Raw genomic sequence first — 16,482 nt, forward strand, 5'->3', positions numbered from 1 at the left:
GTGAGAGGGATGTTTTAATTTTCTTGTACTTCCTGTTCTGGTTGGGTTAGAAATGCTGCTATGCATATAGCCAATACTAATAAGTGGGCCAATTCATGGGTAGCATGGCTTCTCCTGCAGTAAGAGTGGGCATTTATTGGAGTTGCCTTTCTTCTAGCCACCCCCATATCACCCTGTCCTTGAGCCAATAGGCTTGCTCCTACACCTCTGAGGGTCCCAGAAGACTAGTAAGAAAGTGCTGCCTTCCATGCAAAAACCCTTTACTTCTACAACCACCATGCCACGGTGGCATTTATATATTGTCTCTTCATATGACCTTCTAATTACTTATAAATGCAACCTCTGCCTCCCCTCCCTATGTCTTTTAACATAGCTTTCCGTTCCTTTGTTCATTCTTTTTTTAAGGTAAAATGTAGGTTGTAGTAGATTGTGAACTAAGTATGGGATACTTAATTATTATGACTCAATGGTCTGAGTTTAGCTTTGTGCTTCAGAAACTAGAATACAGTTCCTAGAGTACCCATCCTTCTGCGATAGCTTGGGCAAGTCACTTAATCTACCCTTTGCCTCATTTTCCTATTGGTAAAAATGGGGAAAGTGTTTCATTTTCTCTGAAGGGTTGAGAGAGTAAATTATTACTGATTGTGAGATCATCAGAAACTGGTGACAGAGGACATTTAAATAGCAATATCATGCTTTTTAATTATGATATTATCATTCACTAACTCTTCTCACACACCTGATTTCATATCATGTTGATATGTACAATTATACTTATCTCTTGCCTGCAAGTCTGTGGAAAAAAATCACCTTTTAAATAGAAAATAGTCTGTTTTGTAATAATGTATTGTCTCTCAGTTACTTCAGAGACCCAAATATGTTTCCCATTATATTAGCCAGGTGCAGTCTATAAATGGGGTGTTTATGGTGGAATCATATATACTTCAATACAGGTTTAGTAGTTTTATGTCAGAAAGAGGTAGTCCTGAAACCAAAACCATATACTTTACCTTCATAGAAATTGTTTTTTGTCTGATGTAAAGTAAAACTCACAAATTGGAACAAAACATATTGGACACTGCACAAATTTTAGAGAGAAACCTAAAGAAATATTGATCATCTAGGTAAGTTGAAGAAAAACTGGAAATACGAGTAGAAATGAAGCAAACAGGCATTCGTTTTTCTGAATGCTTTATAGTCTGCACGTAACTATAGGTGATCCTTTGCTTTTCTCTATTGAAGAGCCACACCGAAACGCGAATTGGGATTGTTCTTAGGTAAGTGGTTAGTTGAAAGTAAACAACCAGAAATGGTACTAGAAAAGTATTTATTTTCAACGCAGACAAATCTTGTGTAGAAGTTTGTCATGGTAGAATCTGTAGTTATCTGCATATCCCCAAATTATGGTATGAGATGACTGTAAAGGCATCACTGGAAAACCTCAGCTTCTAATGGCTTGAGTCTATTAATCTAATGTCTGTGTGTATACAATTCAAACCATTTTACAAATATTTATCATTAAGAGAGGTTGCCAGAACCTATCTGGATACAGTATCTGTAAAGAGTCTCAACACAGAACATTGAATTTAATACAAATGGCTTTAAGTAGGTCTGGACATACTGTTTTGTATGCAATAAGAATCATCCTGCAACCTTATCCCAAATGGAAAGGGAATCTTTACTTGGGGACCTCTAAAGAACAGTTTTAAATTTTTGTGCCTCCTACGAAGCCAATGTACAGAAATGGCCCAAGACAGGCTACTCCTGGGTTATAGGATACGATACTTTCCACCCTCCCACCCTTGTACAAACATTAACTAATGAATCTATTCTATTCAAATTCTTCCTCACCTTAGTATGCTCTTCAGGACAGCATTAAGAAGGGTGGCTAGCATCTATTGCATATAGGATTTGTTCTCCTGCCCTTTCCCCTGATGGAGAAGCATGTGAAATAGTGTCTCGTTTCACTAGGATTCAAAGAGGGATTAAACTTCATATAATGGGAGAGAACTGACAATGAAATTAGATAGCCTCCTGAATCTATTTAAAAAAATCTTTGGTTCCCTTCTAAAGAACGAGCATAAGCCAACCAGAAGCACCTATAAAGGAACTTCCTCTGTAGACAGGTTATTCCATAATTATTTACTGTGGCATTTTTTGCACTTTATTAAAGTCCAACCTCTGCTACTCGATGTGCAACAAAATTGAGTAACATGCTACAGATAACATCTTCCAGTCAATATAAAGAAATCTACCTAGCAAAATGTCTGCCTTGAGAACACTGGAAGGCCTCCTGTGCAATATTACCCATAACCTCTGGGTTGGTGACCACTGCTCTAGGGCACCTGGTACTGACTGCCCCTAATCATACAATACTGGACTAAATAGACCACTGTTCTGGTCCAGCGTGGCTGTTCCTTTGTTCCGTTAACACATCAGCTTAGTTACTTCCACCTGCTGAAATCTGTAAGCATATAGCTGACACTGAAATATTATCTCAGTGTGCTTGGAGTACCTTTTTTCTTTCTGCTTAGCTTTGACACATTGCAAAACTCATGACCGTCATCCAATGTTGATCCCCACTGATATTAAACAAAAGTGAAGGCTCTGAGCACTGCCAGTTGTTGTGTATCTGGAGGAATATTACACAATATTAGCTTTCAACAGCCTTGGGCCAGAATGGCCTTTATATTTATTGTGTGTGCTTTCAGCCTTGAACTGTGACTGTAAATAACCCAGCCATATTGATTTAATGTTCACGTCAGGTGAATCTCTTAACATTTTTTTTCCACTATCAGATGTTAAATGGTTTTCTCAAACTTTATAGTCAAACAAAATGCCTCCCACCATCACAGAAGTAAATAGTAGCATGGTGCATTCACATGGGGGGTCTGTGTGTTTCCACTTGAGCAGAAAACCACACAGAGGCAAGTTTAGCAATATATTGACAGGTACATGACTGTTGGTATGAAAATAGACCTGCTGGCTACATTTTGTTTCTGGGCACATGCACACGTCTTGGCATCCCTGTAGTCTGTCTTACAGATACATTTCTGTATTGTTTAAATCAACAGCACTGTCCCTTGAAAATGGATATGAGCCCATAGAAATAGATCTCAATGCCATCATCTGAATATCCTTGTCCAGATGATGTGCAAATCTAGGCAAAGCTAAAATGGGGCTTTTCAGTATGAAACTAAATGTACTCAAGGGATTGTGATTAGAGCTGAAGGGCAATTTTGAAATTGTTTCTTGCCCATATGTGAAAAGAGAACAAAACCTTTATCTGAAAAGGGAAGAACATACTATATATTGGCCTGTTGGGTTCTCCCTATTCCAGATCAGAGTGTTTCATCCTAGTTCACTCCAATTTAAGTTGAAGGATTTGAACCCAAGACATCACCACCAGAGCTGGTTAGCCTATCAGTATACTGGATTGCAATAGCTTTGCTTATGTTGAATAATATTGTATTTGCCAAAGATTTCTATTGACTGTGGTCAGGAACAGAGAGGGGGAGGGTCTGAATTGTGTGGGTTTCTTCTGCTCATCCTTTGACAGATAATCAGTCCCTTTACTATCAAAATCAATCCTGTTAAAAGCTTCTTGAAGGAAGTTATGAAAGATTTTCTCCCCCTCCCTTTCTTCAAGTATTTGAGGACAAAATGTAATTTTTAGTGCTACACAAACCTGCATGTGAAATTTCAAATGAGGTATTGGAAAATAATTTCTCTTCTGGGTTAAAATGTAGTTCCTGTCAACACGGGATACCTGGGCGATTGTCCTCTCTGCCATGCCAGTTGCCTGGTGCCTGCACTTTATCCTCTGATGTTCCAGAATTGGTTATTGAAATATTTTGACTTTCACTGTAGAAAGGGCCTAATGATTTCAATACCCATTTCAGAAAGCACAAGGCTTTTCTCCTGTAACAGAGTTTAGCTTGCTTTCTTTACCAGCTGTTGCAAAAACTGAGACCAAGGAAGGAGGTGCCTGGCAGGCTAGTCCCAGAACTTAAACCTGTTGTGAACTTTGGAATGACTTTCCTAATGTAGATTGAAATGATGTTGAATGAGGGGAGGGGAGTAGTATTTTTTTTTAAGTACATTTAAATTATTTCTATCTCATGTACTTGACTAAATGTTTTTCCTCTCCATGATTTGAATTATCTGAAGCTATGTATAAACCGTATTTAAAAGCATGTTCTGACACGGGTTGTTAACAAGTGCAACTAGAAGGTGATTCTGGAGCCTTTCCAAACAAGTGGCCTCCAAATTATAACTCCCACCATGCTTGAGCTTCCACAAAAAGCATTTTGACGCTTGTTATCCTGACAATTGCCTTTGTGGTGACAGCATGGCACTGAAAGAGGGAACGCAAGCTTTGAACCCACTTGTGTGGGGAAGGGGGGAACCGTAAGACAAACTCACCAGTCGATTACATACCTCCTCTGCTTGAAACTGGTCCCAAGCATCTGAGGCCCTTCGCAGCTCGTGTCATGGATGAGACCCCACTTATGGCAGCTGCCTTGTAGGCTGACACCAGATGGTGACTTGGGACAATTCAGAGCAGGAAGCTTAAGGTGTTGCAGCTTCAGGTATAGCCACAGGCTTCTGTAGTTGGGGGACTGTTAATATGCATCCTTTGTACCTATCTATACATACTTTCTCACCAGTGGCTTATGCTCTCGTGGACCCAGACTCCCATCAACCTGTGCTGCAGCCTGATGACTAGAGCCCAAAGCCCCAGATGAACTCCTGAGCCTGTCAGGTGTGGCAAGTCTATCTGGAGCAGGCAGTCTTCTTAGTACTGATTATTGCAGCAACTTTCCTATCTGCCCAATTTGTTGGGAATAGATAGTGATTCTCTCTGACCTTTACCTTTTGAGATATCATCAAAAGGAGGTGAGATGTTAGATAACCCTGGGGGTATCTGTCCTCTGTTCTGATGTTGCACACTATGTCCTTGTGGGCAGCATATCTCTTGCGGTTGTGAATGGTATCTCTGGCTAGCGGGTATTTTTTTTTCTAGTCTCAGTCGGTCTGCAAGGTCTAACACCCACAGCCATTCCAATTCTGTCATCTTTTGGATCAAGGCCCAGGTGAGAGCACAGCAAACATCTCTGGGGGGTTCTCCTCCCCCTGCTGTGCAGAGAATTTCTTGCTGTGACATCACTGTTGACACGCATCATTTCAGTGCAGTGCTTGTGTTTCAGTCTGCTAGTGAAACCCTACAATTTACTAGATAATGTAGTTCTCCTTGAGCTTAACCAGTTATCGTGGGACTTGGAGTGTCTTTTATAGCATGTTCATACAACCAATTCCAACCTGCTAACCAGTGTAAAGGATTATGGCTTAATACTGTCACCTGCCTCTAGTGCAATCTGCTTCACTGTTGGTATTCTCCTTGAGTGCTTGAACCTGACTTTTCTCTCTCAGCCATTCTTCACTGTCTTTAATGGCCTTTCTCCCAGTTGATTCCAGCATAACTGCAAAGAGAATTGGGAACCCTGGGTGCGGCTGCACAAGATGCTTTAGTGCAAAGTAGCGTAGTTTACTGCACAATAAGCATGTGCATCTGCACAAGCACATGCTGTCTGCGCTGCAAACATTGCCAATTGTGTGTAAGTTTGCTACCTGCAAATGGAAGTAGCAAAACTACTTTTGATTAGTAATGGCACAGTAGTGCTTGTGTAGATGCCTGACTGGGAGCAAATCTGCTCCCGGTCAGCTGGCCACCAGGGGGTGGGAGATTGTTCTCTGGCCCTGGGAGCTGCCCGCTGCTGGGGCAGGCTCTGCCACCAGAGCCAGGCAAGGACAACGTCCCCCTGCCCTGGCAGCAGGGAACTCCAAGCACCCCCCGCGCCGAGATCACGATTGGGGGCAGAGATCCTTATCTCCCAGTGCTGCTCCATGACATCGAGGCCAGCGCTGGGGGATCCACAGTTGTGGAGCTGAGCAGGGAACAGGCTCTCCAGCCCCCACCTTGCAACTGCAGAGCAGGGGCTGGGAATTGTCCCAGTCAGGGGAAGGTCCCAGCCCTGTGCCCTGATTGGGCAAAGAGCTGCAGGGTGGGACAGGTCCCCGCCCCCTACCCCAATCCATTAGTGGGGCCGGTAGCAGCTCAATATTAGCTGTCCCACCAGCAGTCAGGCCAGGGGGCTGGGACCTGCCCCTCCCCTGCAGCTCTTTCCAAGTGCCCTGCCCCAGGCAGGGAGCCGGGGCTGGGAGCTCCCTGCTGCCGGGGTAGGGAACATTGTCCCTGCCCCAGAAGCAGGCAGCCTTCCAGCAGTAGGGAGCAATGCCCCAGCCCTGGCCAGGAGACAGCTGCCTCCAGGCCCAGTACTCTCTGCCAGCCCCTGGGCTAGCACCCAGGGGGAGCCTAGAGCTCCTCCTGGTAGCAGCAGGGCCCCAGGAAGCAAGAGCAGCAAATCAGCTCTCGCTTCCTTACATGTGTAGACACTTGCCTTGGAGCATTTACTCATGAGTAGTTTACTCACGAGTAAACTTCTTCTGGGTCTAAAACACATGTAGACACACCGAAACTACATAGAGAGAAGTTCCATCATTAGGCCCTTATGGCCCTTTTTTTTTTCCAAGGCCAGGGTCTTTTCCATAAGATATGCAGCTCAGAGATGTTTGCAGGACATGATATATGTTTATCACAGTCATTGCATTACTGGAGTGTTTATGGCTCTTGTTCACCAACAATTAACCACTCTGGGCACAACTACGTGTGCAGTTCATGCGCAGCAATAAACTCTGGTGCATATTGTGCCACAGTTTATTGCTCTCAGGCACAGTATCTTCACGTGCACCCGGGACTGCGGCACAATGAGCAGGGTCAGAGTAGCCCCCACTGGCAGGGAACTCAGGGGGTCAGCCTGCCAGCCCGGGGCTGTTTTGATCCAGCTCAGCGTGTTGTGGAGCAACTGGCTGGGGCAGAAGGTGGCTTCAGTGTGGAGCTAGCCAGAAGGCAGCCTCTGCACTGAAGCACCCCGTGCCCCAGCCAGCCCTCTCAGCATCTACATGTGCATTGCTGCAGAGTAAAAACTCTGCCATAGGATAGTACTTGTGTTGACAAGTACTAACTTGCAGTGGATTTAGTTAATTTACTCTGTCCTAATAGCACTGCATGTGTAGACACTGAGATGTTTGCTGTGGAGCTAATTTGGTAACTCCGCAGTAAGCATCTTATGTAGATCCGCCCTCTGGAATGCTTCAAAATGGGTAACTGTTGTAGCAAAAGAGACTCTTTTTTGCTTCTCAAGGATATCTGCTCTAGATGGTTCCTAGGAACCACCTAGAGCATGCCCTGGAGCAGACGCATGCAGCGCACAGAAGCATAACAGAGCTGGTGGGAAGATGAGTAGCATCTTTCTGGAGGCTTTTCTGGTACAGATTCTGATTCTGTTTCTCATACTAAGTAGCTCCTTGTGAAAAATAGCTGACTCCATGTGAGTTTGCATACTCGAGTATGGTTTTAAATGAGTTCATACCTGAGGCTTGTATGAGAGGAAGGTTAGACTAAGATTCTGTGGGACTTCAAAGGTTTGAGAAAATTATTTTCCCAATAAACTATTTCCTCAAGTCAAAATCGCAGGTTACATCTGACAAAATTGCAGCTGTTGCTTGTTTGTGCTACTTGTATATAAGTTATAAAGCCTCTGCAATTCTTCAGATTGCCAAGTGTTCCTTTGGTCCTGCATAATTAAGGCTGAACTTTGTGAGCTATAGCACTGGTAAGCAATTGTGTAGGTTTTGTTGTTGGAGCAGGGCATGATAGCATAGCCCACAGTCCTGCAGTGACCAGTGAATAAACAGACTTGTACAGCCTTGTGGAGTCCCACTGAAATTCAAGATATCTACCCATGGGGACAGCCTGCAGCATTGGACCAGAGAGGTAAATTGGATAATGGAGATTTGTTATCAGCTGAAAACCTTTCAAAAGAATGACTATTTTCTGTAAGGATAAAGTGCTTAACTGCCATTTTTACCTTTGAGAAAATATGCCACACTATTTTTTACTTTGAGGGAATGTTTTTTTGTTTTAAAAAGATTAATAAGTTATACCTGGCCTTAAAACTGGGGGCTGGATTCTACAGGATTTAAGTTAGCTTTACACACTGCTAGCTTCAGTGGAGCTTTCCTGATCTTGGTTGGTATGAAATCATATTGGGCTCTCTTGATCAGAACAAGGGTACCATCTTATAAGCCAGAAGGAAAAAACCACATGCAGAAACATAACTTTTCAAGCCAATTGATAATTTAAAAAAAAAGAGGTTAATTGTGTTTGAAAGGATCCAGAAGAGATCGGAGTGAACCTTCCATTCAAAATTAAACCATTAGAACAAGAAAAACATCATCATCTTCCAAGTGTTTCCTTGATTTTTCTCTCTGCTCCATTGGAGAGCTTCTGCCCAGACCCACCACCAGTTGACTTCTTCTAATTTTCTCTTGCAGATTTAAAGAAAAGTGTGCACACAATGACCTCCACTGTTCCCTTTATTGTGTACCTTACCTATGAAGCCCAGTAGTGTAGCTTATGGGCTTTGAAAAACAACCCTTCCAGAGACAATCATTCCAAAGACGTGCATCTCTTTAGGTTGACTGGGAATATGTTATGTACGTGTTGCTTGCTTGCTGTTGTCTAGAACTGACATGCCATTCAAAATAACCTGGGATCTTAGTGCTAGTCCACACCAGCTTTTAACTGCGTCGTGTTTCTAGTGTGCTTGACACTAACTCAGGGTTGTCCAGTTGGTAAGCCACGTGTAGCCCATGGGCTCCCAGTCCAAGCACCACTCCCCTCGTCTCTCCTGCTGCTTTTATTTTAATTAATGTGACAAGTGCCTTGTAGCCGAACTTTACTCAAATCCTGTGTGCAGCTGAGAAATGGAATTTCTCTCCAAACTTCAAAAAGCATCTGATTTTTAATGTACCAGATTTTGTTAACTGCCTTTGTTTCCCTTAATTTTACCAGTCATAATAGGCACAGCTTGCCTGAAACTTCAATTTTTTTCACTGATTCTGTCCATTTCCTTGCTCTAAATAATTCAAAACAGTCATAAAACATCTGGTGCAAACTTACTATGGTCTTTTATTATTAATAGTTCATTGTTTTGCAGATGAATATATCATATGCCAAGATGGGCTATTCCTAGAACTGGTGAACTTCTCTCAAATTTTTCCCTTGTAATTAAGTTCTGATATTTTCTGCAGAAACTCAAATACTGAAAAACATTGGCTGAAACATTTCAGTTTTTTGGACTCCAGTTTTTAACCGGGGGGGCGGGGGCGGAGAAGGGGATCTAGCTTCACTTTTTTGGTGGAAAAAAATGTTATTTGGATTAAAATCCAATTTTCTGTCACAATAATTTCAGGAGAAAATTGTTGTTGAGTGCTAGTGACATTATCTTGCTTTCAAACATAGACTGATCATAGTAAATTAAAACAAATTAGATTTGCTCTTCAAACTAGCTAGGTCCCCTCTACACATGCAGGTAAAGGCATGATGGGCTCTAACACTCAATCCACATATGCATGGCAGGAGGCATGATTGTGGGATCCTGCATAAGATCCTATCACACCTGATTTCCAGGACAGTGGGAGCCTGAGATCGCTGTCACTGCCTCTCCCTGCATTGGCAAACAGCAAGCTTCAGCAGCTGCAAGTCCCATAGTGGTTGGGATCCGCAGCCTTGGTTGGGCTTACACATTTCCCAGCAATAATTTTATAGCTGGTTGGCCCTTTTTAAAGTGCCATAGTTAATTTGCACATGTAGCCAGTCCTAAATTAATTGTGCAGTTAACCAGGTAATTGCACAATAGATGTAACATGTAGCCCTAGATTCAGTGTGTGGGACTTTAGGAGGGTCTTTATAAGAGGACAAAGTAAGAGCCTTGCAAATAAGCTTAGGACAGTAAGGAAAAATGATGGGAGATGCCTAACATTTCAATAATGCCCAAATGCAGATGAATGTGCAACCTTCGTAATATAAATGCTAGTTACTACAGAATTATGGAAGTAAGGAAAAACTGATAGTGTCCCTGTACTACAAATGGAGACAGAACTACACAACTATTTCAGTTGTAGGGATATTTGGGTGGATACAATTTCTTCATATTTGCATATCAGCAGGTTGGCAATATCCTTTCTGTGATACCATTGCAAATTGGTTTTAACTGTGGAAGCTAGGTTCGTGTGAATGGAGAAATGGGACTTCATTATTATGAATCAAGACATGCGAAAGCACGTTTATAGGAATAAGCCCTTTTTGGTCTGAAATATAACAGTAAGATTCTCTTCTCGCTGACTTCCATAGGAATTCATCATCTATTTCATTGGAACCGGGATTGGGCACAATTATAATGGCCGCAGTTTCCTGTACTGTTTGTGGGATCTTGAGGGGTGTGTTGTACTTGCAGCTCCTGTAGTTGGTTAATGGGAATTGTAGGTACTTCCCAGCAAGCCAAATCCTAATAAATTCCCTCCACAATTTAGCACGTAAGGTCCATGGGAACCAACCTGAAACTGAATTTGGAGAGGATCTGTCTTGTAAGATACTAAGGAAAGTTGGGAAAAAGGTGAATGCGGAGTTGGCTTGGGCTTTAGCATAGCAGTTTGGGACTGAATTCTCCTCTAGGGAATATTAGGTGTGAAACACTTTTGAAGTCAGTGGGACCTTGCTCATTTACGCCAACGAAAGACTTGTCCTTTGCTTATTGATTTGAATCCAAGTTCTGAAACCTTTGCTTGGCTCTTACTACATTACTGCAGCCAGTGAGAACCTTGCCACACAGGAACAGATTAAAGACTTCTGTATTTGGCCTTTTGTAAATTAATCAAGATTGATAACTTTGTTTTTAGGTTTTCTTGGAAAAGTGTCTGCCATGGTCTTTTCATCTTTAATGAATGTGTGAAAGGTTGCTGGCTGAGTCTATATGTTGAAGTATCACAAGCTGCCTGATATGACTGGTATAAATTAGAATCCAGCTACCTGGCTTTATGCATCATTACTGATGCCCATAAGGATAGATAGAAGGAGAAACTGGAGTAGTTTTAGTCAACAGAGTGCTAGGTTGGGCATGCAGAAGTTTTATAGAATGATTACTATTTGATAATGAATGTAAAATATGTGTTAGTGATGAACAAGCCTCATAATTTAAAAATGTGCGTTTTGTTTGGATCTCAATCGTAAGGTTTTGGAAGCTTATCTGAAGCTTCTAAAACTACTTGCGTTTGCAAAACTGTAGCCAAGTCCTATGGGTTTCTCTTGAGATTTCCATTCTTTCTAGTACTGGCTGGGCCAGTAGCAATCGCCATTTATTAGGAACAATTATGGATCTGTCACCATAATACATTTGCATTGCATTCTCCTGGCAATTTGGCACATTCATTCTGTCCCCATTGGTAACAAGAAAATGAAAAGGCACGGGGGTGGGGATCATCATGTGACATGTTCAAAAGTTCATTTTCAGGATCAGTTCCTGGAAAAGAAAAGAGGGAAAATGCACAAACTGTGTAAGGAAAAGATGTCAGGAATAATCGAATAAGGCCAGGAAGCCGCTTTTTGCAAACTCAGTGGATCACCAGTCCACATTCAAGGGGCATGCTGGTTTTACTGAGGCAACCTTGCCATGCCTAGAATTCTGGTTTTATAAAGCAATCACTTCTGCTAAGTCCCCATTACCCACTCGTTAGTGCTTCACATGTCATGCTCTGTGCCCAGTCTACTGAGCATTTGAGTTTTGCACTGCAAGCTACAGGGCTATGGTCTTTGGTTTAAACTGTCCAGGCTCATGCTTATAACTGTGGAGGGCTCCAGTTCTATTCTGTGCGCCAACCAAGATGGCAGGTATCGGCCCATTATTTCCAAAGAAGGGGTTTCCCTTGTTAGAAATATAGAAGTATTAATGTGGGGTAAAATGGAGGGTCTTCCATCTTCTTTCTTCTACCAAAATACTTTATGAAACTGCTGAAAAATTACAAGGTTTTCTTTCCTTTAGATAGGAAATTGTACCTAGATTATTCTGTATAATAATTTATTTAGTCCTCAACCAAGTCAGGGCCCCATTTAGTGAGGTACTTCACATTTAAGAAATGTAATGCTGGGCACCAGAGTAGCATTCTATGACCCTTTTTTTTTTAAGGTTGGAAAGGATCATTGTGAAATTATAGAAATAATAGAAATTTAAGGGCTGGAAGGGACCTTGAAAGATCATTGAGTCCAACCCCCCTTCTCTGGGCAGGGATAGTGCTGAGCTCAAATGATCCCAACAAGGTGTCTGTCCAGTCTGCTCTTGAAGACCTCCAAAGCTGGGGACTGCACCACCTCCTTGGGAAGTCTATTCCAGATTCTGGTCACCTTTACCGAAAAGAAGTTCTTCCTTACATCCAACCTGAATCCATCCTCTAACAGTTTTTGGCCATTGCTCCTTGTCCTCCCCTGGGGTGCCCTAGTGAACGTTGTTTTGTTTTGTTTTGTTTTTCTTTCTCCCAGCTCCCAATATTCACCCTTTACATACTTACTGATGGCCACCAAGTCCCCCCTCAGTCTTCTCTTCCCCAGGCTGAACAGTCCCAGATCTCTCTCTTTCCTCATAAGGTTTGTTCTCCAGACCCTTAATCATTCTTGTGGTCCTTCTCTGGACCCTCATGAGATTCTCCACATTGTTTTTGAAGTGTGGCGCCCAGAGCTGAACATAGTCCTGCACCTGGGGTCTCACCAGTCCCAAATAGAGAGGAGGTATCACGTCCTTAGCCCTGCTCATGATGCATCAGCTAATGCATCCCAGTATGCTATTAGCTCTGTTGACTACAGTGTTGAACTGGCGGCTCATGTTCATCCTGTGATCACCCATAACCCTGAGGTCCCCTTCAGCCATCATCTGAGAATCTAGTCTTATCTCCTTAGTAACACAGGTTATGAAACATCACCATGAGATTCCTGCAGTAAATTCATACTGTTTGGTTAGACTAGATGGTATCTTTTGGATAACCTTGATTTAAAGACTTCAAGTGATGGGGATAATTTACTGCATTTTGGGTAATTTCTTCCAATGGTTAATTACCCTCACCTCCAAAATGTGGGTTGTTTTTCCAGAGTTCACATCCAGGGAGCAAATGTTTTCACCAGTCTACAAACTCTTTATATAAAAACTGGCTGACAAGTCTTAGACCATGCTGATGGCAATTTCTCTGTTAAAAATAATATTTTCTAGCTAAAGAAAAGCTTTTTTTCCTAACTAGGCAATAAATTGGGATATTTACTATGTCTACTGAATGGAGACAGAATTGAAGATTGAAATAGAGTTTTGTATTTAAAAAAAAAAAAAAAGTTTATATTTACAACACATGCCTTTTGTTTCCCTCTAAACTGGAAACACAGTATATAATTTTCACTAACCACAGTGCCTCTATTTTTTCCGACCACAAATTAACCATAATTCAGTGCAGTGAAATGGAGTAAGACCGATGGAATGCCTCTGCCTAGGGGCTGCCTTACCCCTAGCAGAAATTGTTTTGCTTCCTATTTGTTGTGTTCAATAATACTGCCTCCCTAAATGCTTTTGGTTCAGCACTGACACCAAACTAAGAGGAAAGCCTCCAGAATGCACAAACGTGAAGGATTGTGTTTCGTGTGTCTTTGAACGTTGTCCTAATTCAACCCAGCCACTCATCCTTTGACTTTATGACTCCAGGAGATATACTGGGGGGCGGAATTGTGTAGTCTATTTAAAAAAAGTAGCTGAATGCTAAGTGTCAAATTCTATTTTCAGTTAAACCCATGTAAGATAGCAAAATCAATGGGATCACACTCAGGTAGGAGTGTAATATCGCCCGTGTTACTTTGCAGCAGTAGTTGCATATCCATCCTTCCTGTATATAAAATTGTAATAGCATACGTTACTTGTTTCCTAGCTTTTTGATTGAGTCCTTTGTTAGGTTACACCCGCCACACTTTTTTTTAAAGTGGCAATATTCTTACCTGTTTGTTTCAAAGATTAAATGATATAGTTAGATATAGGAGAAAAAAAATCAACTTATCTATTTTATTTTCCCTCTGTGATGCTAATTTGCACTTCTGTTACATCAAAGATAATGTTGGGTTTTTTTCCCCCCAAATATAACTCCAAAGTCATAACATTAATTGTGAACCAAGTGTAGGTAAGTAGCAGCGTAGTGATTTCACATTTTACAGGTACAGACAATTGTGTCTAGCCCACTATTAGAAACCAGGAGTCCTCACCCCATAAGCACGACTTCCAGCTACTAAACACACTCTTAATTCAAGGCAGAGTGAAGGTATAAATGAGGATTTGATTCTCAGTCCATTAAAGTCTATGACAAAATTTCTTTAGATATCAGCAGTGCCGACTCAATTCACAATTGCATAAGCAAAAAATGTATTGGTATTACCGGGGTGTACTTGGTAGTCGTGTTGGTCTGAGACAAAAAGACATACAAAAAACTAGAACGCTTGGTTCCAAAATGACACCTTTTATTAGACCAACTGGGAAATCGCAAGAAAATTGTCCTTTCTTTCAGGATCAAAGTCCCTTCAGCTTTGATCCCAAAAGCTTGCAGAAAAGGACAGTTTCCTTGCGATTTCCCAGATGGTCTAGTAAAAGGTACCATTTTGGAACCAAGAGTTCTAGTTTTTTGTATGTCCTTTGGTATTACAGGCTAATAACAACACCACTAACTCTCCCAACTAAAGTCAGGTCAAACTGACCATGTTCCAGTCTATATTAGGTTTGGATTAGGGTATGGGATTGATGCAGGAGATAAAAGGATTTGGTGTTGCAAGATTCTATCACAACAAGGTAGACATTCCACACAATTGGCACCACTATCCTGTCTTAAAATCTCCAGGGAACACCTCTGTCTTTGGTTTTTTTAGCTTCATCTGAATTTAAGCTTCTAGTTAAAGATTCCAGGATTCAAAGCCAAAAGTCCATCCTTCCTATTTTGGAATGTATTTGGATTCAAGGCTCTTGTCTTGGCTCTAAGGTTAGCAAAGAGTGCATATTAACTCTGTGTCTAGCCATATAGCTGGGAAAGGAGGAGGGGGGGACAGAAAAATCAAATCCTGCGAAATAAGCTGAAAGTTGATACCCCAAATCAAATACATGGGCACTCTTCTTAGTATGTGTATTGGGTTTTTGGTTAAAGGAAAAACAAATTCTAAGAAATGTTGTTACACGAGTTCAGAGCAAATGCATTCTTAACGATTTGGTGATAATCACAAGGAATGATATACCAAAAACGAAGGTCTACTATATTCCAATTTTGCAACATGATAAAGGAAAAAAAAGAATATAGAGTCTGTTGCATTATTAGTATCCAGTTCCAGCCTCCTCTATCCAGCTACTTAAAATGTGATTGAAACCGGAATAGGAATTTATCTTACAAATCCAGAGATTTGTCTTCCTGCATGAATCTTCAGGAGCAATAACTTGTAGCAATGAACTTTTTTTTTTTGCTCTGTAGAGAGAGAGAGCTTCCCAGGAAATATTTTAACTATCAGTGATATATTGAGAAAAGGGTTAAAATTCAAAGACTCGTAAGCACACATTCCTCTCCGTTAGGTAAATAGTATTGATGCAGTTTAATGTTAGCCACATAAGCAACTGATTTGGGGCCCATTACACAGATACGAGATCATCTCCATCCTGTACAACTTGCATTGCCGTTTGTGGGGGAGTGGGGCAAGGTGAAGGAAAGACCTGCCATTTAGCTCCTAATTAGGGCACTCAAAGAGTGGGAAGTTCAGGGTTTAGGCTTCTCTTACCCAGAGCAAGTGTGAACCTACATTTCCCACTTCCCAGGAAAGTGCCCTAAGTAACAGGTCATGATGGACTAGGCAGGGCTGAGGGCCAGCAGTATGTGTAGAGTGTGAGCCCAGGGTGTGGTGGGTGAGATCCTTCTCCCCTGCCTCCCCCAGTCCCCTTTGCCTGGGGTGCCAAAGGAGCTTGCTACACCTCTGCCAACACCATCTGACACCCTTCCTTTTGAAAGTGGCCCATAGGACAACCAGGAGAGGAAGATTTGTAGGGCCAGATGGAGAAGAAACTAGTGGGAATGTGGCTCAGGAGGACCCAAGATTCCAGTCCCTGTTTTTGCCCCATTGGTGTTCCTGCATTTTGCACTTTATCTGTTGGATAAAATGCATCAACAGCATTGGGAGAACCTCCTGAAGGGTCTCTCTTGTCTACTTGGGTTGCTTTTTTCCCCTCTGTAGTAGACCACAGCAGTGGTTAGGAAAACTTCTAGCCTGAGATTCACTTAGCCCTATGTGAGAGTGGTATATGTTTGGAGTCTTGTCTACCCCAAGCTTGTATTCACAGTCTTATTTCTAACAAAGTTTGTCTCAAACTGTTCCATACAGTCATGAAACTCTTAGAAATGCCTGCTGGCTAAGATATACAAATTAAATGCAAATAAGGCACATTGCCCTATAGCCAAAGGACATGGATTCTAGTA

The 16,482-nt window shown here is 41.8% G+C and overlaps 1 long non-coding RNA gene across 2 annotated transcripts in view; it reads left to right on the plus strand.

Annotated features, from left to right (window-relative positions):
• Positions 1–16,482, plus strand: part of LOC112550329 — a 32,903-nt gene that overhangs the window by 975 nt on the left and 15,446 nt on the right. The window lies entirely within an intron of this gene.

Source organism: Alligator sinensis, unplaced genomic scaffold, assembly GCF_000455745.1.
Source record: "Alligator sinensis unplaced genomic scaffold, ASM45574v1 scaffold445_2, whole genome shotgun sequence".
Classification (NCBI taxonomy): Eukaryota; Metazoa; Chordata; order Crocodylia; family Alligatoridae; genus Alligator; species Alligator sinensis.